The sequence below is a fragment of the Octodon degus genome, unplaced genomic scaffold (genome assembly GCF_000260255.1).
Source record: "Octodon degus isolate 3935 unplaced genomic scaffold, OctDeg1.0 scaffold00002, whole genome shotgun sequence".
Taxonomy (NCBI): Eukaryota; Metazoa; Chordata; class Mammalia; order Rodentia; family Octodontidae; genus Octodon; species Octodon degus.
The window spans coordinates 5,578,312-5,592,587 of record NW_004524578.1 but is presented as its reverse complement, the minus strand read 5'-3'; the positions used below and the strand labels follow the sequence as shown (position 1 = coordinate 5,592,587).

The 14,276-nt window shown below is 35.2% G+C and overlaps 1 protein-coding gene across 7 annotated transcripts in view; it reads left to right on the top strand.

Annotated features, from left to right (window-relative positions):
• The window catches only part of Mef2a (myocyte enhancer factor 2A), a 142,150-nt gene that overhangs the window by 27,205 nt on the left and 100,669 nt on the right, over window positions 1-14,276 (top strand). For 5 of the 7 annotated variants that reach the window (XM_023709964.1, XM_023709943.1, XM_023709960.1 and 2 more), the window contains exon 2: window positions 7,498-7,576. The exons of 1 other annotated variant lie outside the window; for it this stretch is intronic. The gene's annotated coding sequence lies outside the window, so the exon portion shown is untranslated. Of the gene's footprint in view, window positions 1-6,807; window positions 6,867-7,497; window positions 7,577-14,276 lie in introns of those variants that run through there. One more of the 7 variants, XM_023709950.1, reaches the window with a different exon arrangement.

The window sequence follows — 14,276 nt, the reverse complement described above, 5'->3', positions numbered from 1 at the left end:
ATGTATGCAATGTGTTGATTATTGAAACTGTCCTACCAATTTGATTTGAAACTGTCTCATTGCTATTTGTTTATCAATAAAATTATGGGAAAAAACATAAAAATTTAAAAAAAAAAAGACCAAGTTGAGAGGTATTCAGGTGTGGTTTTTGTATTACACATTGCTGTCTTCCATGTCATTGCTTGGATCGCAGATATCATCATACATCAACTCCATTTTAATTGCTGTGTTGCCCTACATATTCCTACTATTCCCTGAATTTTGATCTTTGTCTTTTTAACTCCCTATCGAGTTTCCGTTTCCTGCACTGCCATACTGATTGTACATCCATGCATTTGTAGAGGACCTCTACATAGTCCCTTATCTCAGGTATCACAGCACTGAGCTGCTCATTGTCCAACGTTCTACAGTTACAGTCTTATATATTTGATTAGTTCTTAAGTCGAGTTCAGTGGGAGAATGTGTCTGATTCCAGTTCATCATGATGGGCATCTAAGGCTCAGTAGTTAGATGCCCATCTTAGCTCACCCTCATTTGAATTCACACCATTACAGCTAAACCTAAGTTTTGATAATGAATGCAGTATATGGCTGAAGAAATGTGTGCCTTTTATTGTGTATTGGGTTGTTCATGTACCCTTTTATTTGTTTTGTCATTTTTTTTTTAATTTGGATATTTTTAAATTTAGAGCTGTTTGTTTTTATATAAAAAACTTACTTTGGCACTGTTATGCTCAGGACAGAGGCAGTCAATAAGATCTTGGTCCTTTTCTAGTGTGTGACAATTCCAAAAGTTTGAAGTACCATTGGATGAAATGGTCATTTTATTTAACCATTCTTATTAATATGGAAAATTAGGAGCTGGGTAATTTGTACCACATATAAAACATGATATTCTTCATTTATTTTTGAAATGATAGTAACTTCCAAGATTTAATTTGTTTCTTTGTTTCTTTCTGTTCTTTTTTTTTTTTTTTTTTTTTTTTGTGAGTACTGGGAATCAAATCAGGACTCTCACACTTGTCAGGCAAGTACTTTGCCACTGAGCTATATCCCTGGCCCAAGACTTCATTTTATCAGACTAATCTCCTTTTAAAACAAAACAAAACAACCCATTTGTTTGTTTGTTTATTTATTTGAGATAGGAAAAAAACCAGAATTATGTTTTCCTGGTCTTAATGTCACCATTCATTACACAGTACCTCTGGTCACCAAAATGAGTGCACATTTTTGTCTCCAACTCACACACATTTCTATAATGAAAACAAGCTAGTTCTGTAATTCAGTTTAGTTCTAATACTATGTCCTGTAGATAACATCAGGTCCCACATGTCATAGGCTCAGTCTTACAAGACTGCTGCCCTTCAGAGGTTGGTTGCCAAGCCCTTGTTATGATCTGTATTTCAAACCAATTGGCTGTGTTTTGGTTTCTTAGAACTCTTCTCCCTGGTTTTGATTAATTTGCTAGACTAGCTCACAGAATTAGGGAAACACTTTATTTAGAGTTAGCCAGCTATTGTACAGGTTGAGTATTCCTTATCTGAACTTCTTAGGACACAGAAGTGTTTCAGATTTAAAATTTTTGCTCATCATATGAGATAAGACATAGAATTTTCTATTTGTGAAATCATGGTAGTGCTCAAAATATTTGTTTTAGAAAGAATCTTTAAAAAAATTTTTAAAGTACAAAATAGTATTAGAGCAGAAAAATTACAAATGATACAGAATTTCACTAAACAAAAAATATGAATTTCATAGTATTTGTTGTGTTACATAGTGTTGTCTTCAAATTAGTTGTTTGTATTACCAGATACATGCATGCAAAATTAGAAGAAAAAATACATAAGAAAAGAGAAAAAGGAAAAAAGAATTTAAAATGAAGACAAAACAAACTGAAGATTAACTGCTCCTTTCCATAGACCAGCAGAAATCCACAGCACAGTTTTCCAAACCATCCTGCTTACATACATAATATGTTAGGAAGGTTCTTGTGAAGGACATTACTAAGATGCTCAGCCACCTGGAAGAGCTAGGTAGGGCAAATTCTGTGCGAGGAGCCCAGAACCTTCTCTGCATGTGCCACCTTCCAGGCACCCCTATGTATTATGTAGTTTGAAAGTTTTTCAAATGCTATCCTTGGGTTTTTATGGAGAATTCATTACTTGGACATGATTGATTACAACTTTGGCCATTGGTGGTAACACACCTTCTAGCCCTTGTTCCTACTCTAGGGGCTGTGGGTAGGTTGTGGGTTAAGACTGTGAGTTCCAGCCTAACCATGCCTTGATTTTTTTTTTTTTTTTAGTCAACAGTGCATATCCTGAAGGTACCTAGGTGTTCTTAATCACTTGTTATTTGTTCAGCATACAAAAGGCGTTTTATTGCTCCAGAGATTCCAAGGAGTGAAGTTTTGGGAGCTGTGTGCCAGGAGCCAGGGACAGAAACTATGTATATATGTATATTTCTTAGTTTATTACCCTATCATACCTATTCATGAGATTTGTGTTTTACTATCTTGTATAATTTTTATTTATGGTAAGTATATAGAAATTGAAAATATATTTTATTTTTTTCCTTTTTCTTTTAAATTTAATTTTATGGAGAAAGAAGTAGCAATGAGACAGTTACAAAACAGGTTAGTAGGACAGCTACAATAATTAATACACTGCATATTGTTGTTTTCGTAGTAGTTATTCATAGTATAAGATGCAGATATGATATCTAAACGCTATTAGTACAAATCTTTCTTCTCATTGAGTTAAGAGAAAGTAGCTGCATATCTACCCTATTTTGTATATACAAATACAAAATGGGCCTTCATTTGTATCCCTCTTTTTGATTAGTTTTGTCTAGGTCTTGACCACCCAGCTGAAAAGTATAAACAAGTATAAAAAGTAAAGCCATATTAATATGCTGAGCTGTGAAAGACTCAAGTCAACAACTTCTGACATTGCCAGTCTTATGGATAACTAACTACTATTATGGACTCCTGGACTATATTGGATTATTTTGCTGAATTCACGCACCTACAGTATTTAAATAGCATATTTTCTTCACATTATTTAAAGAGGCCATATTTCTTCCAGTGTATGTTTTGGGCCCCTTTTCCAACAAATGAGTGCCTTGGTTTCTTTCTACTTCTTCTATTTTACTGATACACATGCTTGTTTTTATGCCAGTAACAATCTGGTTTTTTTTCCCCTTCAAAATTAGGGTAGCTTTGTAATATAATTTCAAATCTGGGGTTATGCTGTTTCCTGATTTGCTTCTTTTTAAATGCAGGATTGCTTTTGTTATTCTTACTCTCTTATAGTTTGATAAGAATTTTAGGATTGTTTTCTGAATTTCTGAAAAATCCTGTTGATTATTAATGGGATAGCATTATCTCTATATATCATATTTGGTAGTATAGCAATTATGAATATATTTGTTCTGCTTAATCAAGAACCTAGGCTATCTTTATGTTTCCTTTTTTTTTTTTTTTGTATTTTAGGGAAGGGTCTACAGGGTGTTCAGGGTCGCACTACTAGATTGGTGTTCAGGGTCTCACTACTAGATTGGACTCATAGTGATCAGCCTGTTTACAACTTCCTAAGAGCTGGGATTACAGGCACATGCCACCATGCCCAGTCTCAATTGCTGTCTCAGATTGTCCAGGGGATGGGGCTGGCATGGCAGGCCCAGGGATCGAACCTCCAGGCCCTGAGCCTGCTTGCAGGTGCTTTAATCTGATGAGGTAATAGGCCAGCCCCTTGGACTATCTTTCTGCTTGTTGACGTCATCTTTAGTTTTCTTTTTGAAAATATATTTTAAAATATATTGAAGTTACCACTCTTTATGAATGATTTTGTCTATAGTAGTATTGTCATATGTCTTTTTTTTTTTTTGGTGGAACCAGGGATTGAACTCAGGCCCTTGTGGTTGCCAGGGAAGCGCTTATTCCACTGAGCCATCTCTCCAGCCCCTGTCATATGTCTTTGAATAAGTATTAATGTACAGTGTATCTGATGCTGCTCAAATGTATTGTTCCTCTAAGACTGAGATTTGCTTTGCTGTCTTTTGAATCTGCTGCTGTAGTGGGTATTAATTTTTTTGCCTGTTTAATATATTCAACAAAAGCTTTAATGGAATTGTGGTTTTGTGTAGCAATTAAAATAATGCCTGGATTTTAATCCTGACTTTACTAGTTATAGGACTCTGGGAAGTTGCTTCTTTGTTATTGCAGTTTCCTCTTGAGGATAGTAATGGGATAGTAATGAGGTTGTTTTGGCCTTACAACAGTTAATATATATATAAAGGAATTAATATACTGATTTATTGTCTGGTAATATCTAAGTATTACTCCCCCTACTGCAGTTGTTACTGTGTTAGGTCTTCTCTGGATACATTTTTCTATAATTACCTTTCTAATAGTATTTCCTTCCCTGATTTATTATTTTTTTCATTACCTAATCAAACATATTGTATGTTCTTTATTCACCTACTGTTAAAGTTCCCCCCTAATAGAATGTAAGCTTCATGAGATCAGTTGCTAGGTAGGGATTTATTCCTAGCACCTAGAAAAGTGCCTGGTTATATTCTCTATAAATGTATTATGAGTGATTTGTATATTGAATTGTATGCCAGACATTGGCTAGATATTGAAGATGTAGAAAATGAACAAAGTGTGAAATTCAGTTTTTGAGAAAAGCATATGTAATTATAACAGTGGGCTCATACTAGTAAAATTATAATAATTTCACCCTCTAGGTTGTTGGTATTATTCAGGGGATGGTTTTACAAATGGTGTTCTTGAACTGGACATCTGATTCATGTAAGAGACAAAGGGAAGTGTTTGCAGGCAGAGGTAAAAAATTACAGAGTTTGACAGTTTGGGCAATCACTTGTAATATAGAATAATAACAATGTAGATAAATGGGTTATAGAGGGAAATAGGGTAGCAGTTAAAGATGTCTAGAAGTCTTGCTCTTGACTATACAGAAGCAGTGAAATTTGGAGATTCAGTTAAATGAAAGCTTATGTAGAACAAATTTTAGTTCTGAATATTTTTATGAAAGTATTTCATTATAGATTATTATAAAAAAACTATAAATACTTGATTTTTAATGTAGTAACTACAATATTTTAGAAATATATACAAAATATAGGTAATTGTCTTAGTTATTTTTCCATGGCTGAGACACAATACCTGACACTCGCAAATTAAAGGAGGAATGGTTGATTTCAGCTCACAGTTTGTTGAGATTTCAGTCTATTATGGGCTGGCTCCAAGGCAGGGTGGCATGGCAGACAGAAAGCAGCAAGCAGCAACAGCAAGTCTGCCTTTTTCTGTCCCTTTATAGCCCGCCCAGGCTACAAGCCTGTTGATTGGTGCCACCCATATGCTGGTTGGTACTCCATTGTCCACCTCCTTAATCCACATTCACACACCCTAACCCAGCCACCTTACAGACTCCAGCCATGACTGACAAGGCTTTGGCAGAACATCTAGGTACAAGCCACAGCAGCATTCAGTAGCTGTATATTTATAAAATTTTGACTTAAGAATATGTGCCATACTACATAAAACATGAAATTTACTTTTAATCCCTTCCTGTGGAAAAAACTGCCAGACTTTATAGTCTTTATTGTGGTACACAAACCCAAGAGATACTAAAGCATGTAGTTTTATTTAGAGGATACATGAAAAAAATAATATTTTGAATTACAGGATTTTAGAGATTGATAAGGCAGTCAAATTTGAGGAACCTTTTTTTTTTTAAATTTTTTATTTATTTTTTATTTGAGAGAGAGAGAGAGAGAGAGAGAGAGAGAGAGAGAGAGAGAGAGAGTGTGGTGTGTGTGTGTGGCCAGCTCAGCCCACCAGGGGGCGGGGCTGGCTGGCATGTGGTGCTGGGGGATTGAACCGCGGTCCCTGATGCTTTGCCAAGCTTGTTCTAAGTAGGTGCCTTAGACCACTGAGCCATCTCTCCAGCCCCTTGAGGAACCTTTTTATGTTGTACATTTCAGTGCAATTTAAAGTTAAAGTTGATAGTGGATTTTTAAAGCAAGCTCCTTTTACTTTTGCAAAAAGAGTAAAGGTCTTTTAAAGTTAGAACTTTTAATAATTTGTTAATAGATAAAAATATTTAGCAGTTTGTGTATTGTTTTCTTCTAGAGGTGGTGGTCCTTTCCAATACAGTAGAAACAAAATCACATTATCACAATAAATACAATTAATGAATCAGATTCTTGACATTAGTGTTTTTGTGAAGAAATCCATTTTCATCTGATAAAGCAAATTTACTTAGCGATTGGCTGAATTAACTCAATCATGCAATTCTGCATTATTGTATTAGCATCATAAAATTGATCCTAGTGGATTGGCCAGATAGGTCAGTGGACTAACCGGGATTTGATCCCTGGTGTGCTGTGCCAGCCCCATCCCCAAGGTGTGCTGAAATGGCGAATGAGACTAGGTATGGTGGTGCATGCCTGTAATTCCAGCACTTGAGAGGCTGAAAACAGGAGGATCACTATGAGTCTGATCTGTGTAGTGAGACTCTGTAGACCCTGTACTAAATACATTTTTAAAAAAAATTGTTTGTAGTCATTTAGAGTTAGGAGAGGGGTAGCTGTTATAATCTCACCTTTTTCTGCCATGATGCCTCATTACTATATATCCAAGCAAAAATGTATCAGGACAGAATTATTCTTAATGCACTTATTACATTGGATAGTATTCACCAGTGTTCATTTATTGAAGTGAATTATTATTATTATTTTTTGGCAGAACTGGGGATTGAACTCAGGCCCTTGCATTTGCCAGGGAAGCGCTTATTCCACTGAGCCATCTCCCCAGCCCCCTGAAGTGAATTATTGACATTGGTTAGTTTTCTATTCTTTTTTTGTCTTGTTTTGTTCATTGTTTTAATTTTTTTTTGCGGAGCTGGGGATTGAACTCAGGCCCTTGTGCTTGCCAGGGAAGCGCTTATTCTCCACTGAGCCATCTCCCTGGCACCATTGTTTTAATTTTTTTTAAAGGGGTAGCTAGTGTAAAGTACATTGCATTGGAATACACACAGATTTTATGGTGATACAAATCGCTTATTGGGAGATCATTTTCAAACTGAAAGTACAGTATAATGAACATTTTCAGTTTTAAACTAAATTTTTTGTTGTAACTAAAAAGTTGCATAGGCTGTGTACACTGCACATAAATACAAATCTATGATACAGAGGGTAGGAAAATGAGACTTAGGAGTTCATTTTTTTTAATCTTGCATGTAATATTACTCAGCATCTGAATAATATTTCCTAAAAACAATTTAGTGACATTAGGAACAGTCAACTGGCCAACATTTCATCAACCAAATTAAGAAATAATTTTTACTAATTCAATTTTCTTTCAGCATGTATTTGTGGTAGTGTCTATGGGGAATGGTGTTGTTGGGTGCTAGAATTTTGTAGTGGTAAAGAATATCAAGACAGTAACCCACCTCATTTTTTCTTTTTTAAGGAATTGCATTTTGTACAATCGAACAGAAGATTCTGCATGGATGATATTTAAGAGTACTTTTGCTGATGCTTCATTTCCAGTAAGACATTTTTCCTTTTTCTGTGTGGTAAAGTAAATAAAATGAAATAAAAAAAAAATTCAAGTTGTTTTTGTGAGCGTGAGTAGCAGTCATTTTAGAGTTTGTGTTGAGGTCTAATACATGGCCAGTAAGGGAGTTTGTAGAAGTTTGTTGAAGTGCATGATACTGTATAGTGGCAATTTCTGTGTGTGTCCTGACACTGTTGAGATAACTCCCGAATTGTTCATCTTTCATATTCTGTATTAATTGTTCTTTTCTTGATAGAGAAAAAAATATAAGGTAGGTCATCCATATTCAGTGTGACAATAAATAGGAACAAAAAGTTAGAGGACACGAATTGTACAACTTATAAAATTTTTAAGTGAAAGATGAAGTGTACAATTCAGCCATATCCTAGAAGAGGTGGAAAGAGTCAAAGAGAAAAATAAGCAATTTTAAGAGGCTCTTTAAAAGATGTGGATGTTTTAAGTGACTGAATTTGTTGCCTTAAATCTTAGGCTTTTATTTACATTAAACTGGAGTAGATTATTTTGATTAAAAGATTATTATTGGCCTAGTTTACTGTTTACAGTGTTCAGTTAAGTTTTGCAGTGTTCAGAAATATTCATAAGTGAAACCTCTTGTGCATTTCACTTTTTTACTGTGGGAAATAGCTATATTAATATGAGGTATTTTAAAAGTAATTAATTATGAAACATGTAAGAAGGGGAGATATTCCTCAATGTGTTAACAAAAATCGGCATTAATACTTTAAATATTAGTTGTTTTTCAACCTGATGATTATGTCAGTAAAAAACATGGGAAAGGTGTCTTAAAAATATTTGGGGTGGAACACTCCTGTAGTTCAAGCACTTGGGAGGCTGAGGTAGGCGGATCGCCATGAGTCGGAGGCTAGCCAGTGAGTTTAGGGCCAGCCACCTATATAGCGAGACACTGTCTCAAGAAACCAAAATTTTTTGGTCAAGATTACTTTTCTTACTTAAGTCTTTTTTTTTCTGAATAATTAAATGGTAGAAAGAAATTACTTTTCACAACCTTATAAATTGAGTTTTAGTGTGACAAGCAATTTTATATGGCCGTTTTAACTTTCTTATTGTAACACAACTGAAGAAGAGCTCATTTAATTATATCTATTAGTGTTGGAAACAAGGGGAAAGAGGATTGTTTTTCCAATTGAAGCACACTATCCATCAGTTTCAAACTTGTATATGTACAAGTGGGATAGAATGGTGATGCTTAATTCTCATGTTAGCTGGTCTTTGGCAGGTCTCCTGGTATTTTTGGCCCTGATCATTATTCACATATCTTATATACTTTGCTCTGAGTGATTTAAGTTGTTAAAGCACTGTGTGCATTTAGCCGTTTTCATGCCCATAGTTCAGAACTCTGCACGATCTCTGGATCTCAATGGATGGGGACCTAGCTGCAACAGTTAGAATTTGAGTCACGATTAAATTTTAGGGAGTCCTCTGTGCAGCTACGTTCACTAGGCTTGCCATGTGTACAGAGTCTTCTCCTAGCAGACTTTCTGTGTTTCTGTTGTTCTTGAATTAATAGCTACTTGCTTAGGAGTTACTTATGTATAGTACTTTATAGCTGGGAAATGTTCTTTCCATTTAGAGAGATTCATATGTTGGCTGGAGACCTCAGCTTAGGTGCTGTCCCTACATGCTGTCCTAATTTGAAGTAAAAATTGGAGGTCTGTCATAGACATTGGGCAAACTTTTTCAGTTTATTTTATCCCTTTATGTCTTTGAACTGCATTGGACACTTCAGATTCATAATACATTTTTTAGTTACTTTTTGTATACAATATGAGGTAAAATTTAGGTTTTATTTCTTTAAACATTAATATGTGATTGTTTCTGCATATTTTTGAAAAGACTTTACAGTATTTTCCCCTGTTGAATTACTTTGGTTTCTTTGTTGAATGACTTGGCACATAATGTGTAGGTCTTTCTGTACTTTGTTCTGCTGATCTGTGTATCTATCCTTACAACAGTGCTGCACTAAGATTTGTTACTGTAGTTTCATAGTAAGTCTTAAAATCAGGTAATATAAATCCTTACCTTTGTTCTTTGAGTTTAAAGTTGTTTATTCTAGGTAGGTCCTTTCCAGCTCTATTCAACTTAGAATTTGTGGCTAGTTTCTACAAAAAGCCTAATGGGATTTTCATTATGAATGCTTTTACCTTAGGGATCAGTTTGAGGAGAATTGACTTGTTAAGAGGATATGGAGTCTTCCATTGCATAAACTTAGCGTCTCTCCTCATTTAAGTCTTTGCTTTTTCTTAAGAGTGTTTTGTGATTTTCAGTGTAAAGATCTTACATCTGTTTCATTAAATTCACCTCTGTTTTATAGTTCATGTTATTATAAATGATAATCTTTAAAAAAATCAGTTTCCGGTTGTTACTAGCACATAGAAATACGGATAATTTTTCTATATAACTTTGTCATTTGTGACTGTGTTAAACTAGTAATTAGTCTAGTGGCCTTCTTGGAGTTCCTTCAGAATTCTGTGTAGGTCACCTTCTGTATGAATAGAAACTATTTTACATCTTCTTTTAAAATTTATATATCTTGTATTGTTTTGCTTTCTTTACTACACTGGCTATTAGTAGGTACAGTGCACCTTCCCATACTCCTCATGTTAGGTGAAGAAGTTTGAGGCTTTTAACCATTTTTTGCTGAATTTTTTCTTTATTGTGAATAGCTACTGCGATTTTTTCCCCCTACAACTACTGATATTATTTTTCTTTTTCTTTTTTTTTTTGATTTGTTAGTATGATCAGTTACAGTGATTGCTATTTGGAATGTTGAACCATGTACAGTATTTCTGAGACACCCACTTAGTTCTGGTGTGTTACTTTATACTGTATGTTGCTGTATTATGCTAAAATTTTGTCTTTTTTTTCTCATTTATCTTTAAGGTGTAGGTTTATAGTTTCCTCTAATATTTTTGTCTTTTTTTTTTTTTTAACATCAGGGTAATGCTGGATTTAGAGAGTGGTTTGGAAGGATTTCTTTTTCAGCAAATGTTTGCATAGGATGTGATTATTTCTTACATGTTGGGTAGAATTCACCTGTGTACTTGTGGGAAAGTTTTAAACTTTTGAATTCCATTTCTTTAATTGATATAGTGGTAATCTGATTTATACACTTCTTTTTGAGTAAACTTTATTTTTATGTCTTTCAAAAATGTGTCCATTTTATGTCACTTGTTTATTACCATGTTGTATAATCCCTGTTTTTTTAGTTTGAAAGATTTGTAGTACTATCCCCTCTTTTATTCCTGACATTTAGGACCTTCTTTTTATTTGCATTTATTTATTATTTGTATTTTTTTAGGTCTACAGGGTCTCACACAGATTGGACATGTAGTGGTCTTTCTGTTCTCAGGCTCCCGAGTATTGGGATCACAGGGATGTGCCACTGTGCCCAGTCTCAGTCAGTCTCAGCTTGTCCCGGGGACATGGCCAGCACAGCATGCTGGGATTGAACCCTGGTCCCTGTGCTCTGCCCAAACAGGTGCTTTAGACTGCTGATCTACTGAGCACATATTGTTGAATTTTTCTCTTGTCTGCATCCTGGTTATGTTTTATGTTCATTTACATACAATTAAAAGACTTTTTCTGTTGTGATTCTTTTTATTTTTCCTGTAATTCCATTTTATATTGTCTTTCTTGGCACTGGTACCCCTCTCTCTCTCTCTCTCTCTCTCTCTCTCTCTCTCTCTCTCTCTTGTGGAACCAGGGATTGAACCCAGGCCCTTGTGCTTGACAGGCAAGCGCTTATTCTACTGAGCTAGCTCCCCAGCCCCAACAAAGCTCTCTCTCTCTCTCTCTCTCTCTCTCTCTCTCTTTTGTGGAACCAGGGATTCAACTCAGGCCCTTGCACTTGCCAGGGAAACGCTTGTTCCACTGAGCCATCTCCTCGGCATACATTTCTTTCTCTACTCTTTTCACTCTTTATTTCTCTTTGTTTGGATTGAAACCATACTCTTAAATGAAATAAATTGGGCACATATGTGAAAGTGTAAATAAGAACCAAAATATATAATATTGTGAAATAGCAAGAAACAGTTCAAAAGGAAAAGGGAACAGGGGAGGGGAGGGGGGAAAAGAAAAAACAAAAGAAGGATAAAATGGAAGCATAGCTTTGTATTTAAGGAGGGCAAGAGGCTTGAAGTTAGAGGGGGATAATGGGAAAAAAGGAATCAACATATATCATGTACAGGTACAAATTCCCTGTGATGAATGTGGCCATTATGTGTGTATTAGTAAACTTAAGAATAGCTGCTGTTATTCATTGTAAACGAACAAACAAAAAAAAAGGAAGGAAGAAATAGATGAGGAAGAAAGGGAAGAAAGCTTATAGGAGTAAAAATCGTTAGGTGTGCAGGATGTGGTGGCGCACACCTGGAATCCCAGCACTCAGGAGGCTGAGACAGAAGGATCAGTGTGATTTCGAGGCTAGTGTGAACTGCAGAGCGAGATCCTATCTCAAAAACACCAAAAAAGAAAAAGTTTGTTATTGATGTAGAGTAAAAACAAAAACATCAAAAACAACAGGTAAATAAACTGTAATATTTAGGGATCTATGCCTATTTCAAGAAACAGAAAACCATAACCAACAAAGCACAAGAGTTTTACCAGAGTAATCAGGAAAGTAATCACCTTTTGAGTGAGGTGACAGAAGTGCTAATGATTATGGAGGCCAACTGAGTATGGGTTTAAGGTATTCCTTAAGTCACTGGGCATGGTGCATGCCTGTAATCGCAACACTCCGGAGGCCAAGGCAGGAGGAATGCTGCAAGTTCCAGGTCAGCCATGGCTACATAGTGACATCAGGGGCAGCCTGAACTTCTCAAAAAAAAGAAAAAGAAAAAAGAAAAAAGAAAACCTTAATCCATGTCCTTCTGTTTTCTGCAACTTTATATCTATTATGATTTATGATAAGAGAAAACCTACACTTTATATTTATAGACATTACATGTTAAAAATTAGATATACCAATATTAAATTTCAGGTTTCACTATATATCTGCCCATGTTACTGTATGCTTTTCCTTATTTATTTAGAAGTCTTATACTTCTGGATAAAATGGTTACAGAATCATGTTTCTATGACTAAATATAGATATTAGACCCAGAACAGCAGATTTTGCGATGTGGTTCAAATGTTACTAAATTTAAAAGTTTGATTATATTTAATATTTGAATGAGAAAGTATAGAACTGAGATATTTGCTAGTAATGATAAGTCTTCATGTAGAATTTACGTAACATTTTGTACATAACATTTTTTTTTAACCAGAAATTGTTACGATATCCTGAATAGTTTTTAAAGTAATAAATCCTGAGTTTCTGCAGTTTAGATATGAATGTTTAAGGGCCGGTGAGATAGCTCAGCAAACTTTAGAGCCTGCTTAAGCAAGTGCAGGCACTGGGTTCCATCCTAGGCCCCAGCCCTGGGCCCACTGAACCAGCCACCAAGACTGGGCATGATGGCTCATGCTTGTAATCCCAGCAATGGGGAGGCTGAAAACAGGAGGATCACTAAGAGTCTGAGCTGTAGAGTGAAACCCTGTACCAAATACGTAAAAAAAAAAAAAAAAAAAGTTTATTGTGAGAGTGTGTTTATGCTGGTAGAGCACTAGAATCTTCATTTCCATGCTTTGTCCTTTATTTGTCTTGTGTATCCCATGTGCAGTCAAGATATTGCTCATTTTACAAAAGTATAATTAATCTGGGAATGAAAGACCATGTATTGATGGGCTTTAGTTTTAATGGACAGTTAACAAAGCTTCTTTATAATGACTTTAATAATAACATGTCTATCTCTAAGGAACTTAAAGTTCCCTGTGGTTATATCCTCAGCTCTCATAATTTCCTGTAAAAGTTTTGAGCTACATTCTTGCTCTACTTTGTAGACATGAATAAAGTTAGTAAATGAAGTCACTCAGAATCACATGACATTTTATTGATATTAGAAATACAAATTTTATAGACTATTCTGATAAACATCTTGAAATTACATCTTTTAAGTAGTCTGGATGACTTATCAAAATTAATATTTTATACAATTTTTAAACAATTATGTCTTTTGTAAAAATCATTTATTTATGTGGTACAGGGTCTCACTATGCAGCTCAGACTCATCTGATCCTCCTGTCTCAGCCTCCACAGCACTAGGATTACGGGTGTGCACCACCATGCCCAGTTATGGTGGCTGGTTTGGAGTGGAGCCAGCATAGCGTGCAGTACCAGGGATTGAACCCAGTTCCTCGTGCTTGCCAGCCAGGTGTTTAGACCTCTGAGCTGTCTCCCTGGTCAATAATTATATGTCTGAAGCACAGCTTCCATCAAATTTAGTTCAATTCTTTTGTGAATTCAAGATGCTTTCAATACCATTGTTTATGACCAACACCTAATTTTTGGCACTGTATCTATTATCTGTTGTGAGAAACAATGTATATTTCTCTAACAGATTCTTTTTCTTCTTTTTTTTTTTTGTGTTACCAGGGATTGAACTCAGGATCCTGTGCTTGCCGGGCAGGTGCTTATTCTACTGAGCTATCTCCCTGGCCCTCTAATAGATTCTAATGGGAATAAGCCCTTAATATTTTACCTGTACACTTCTAATTTTTCATCTTTCAAGTGTGTGTGTTTAACCTGAAAGCATATATATATATTTTTTTTT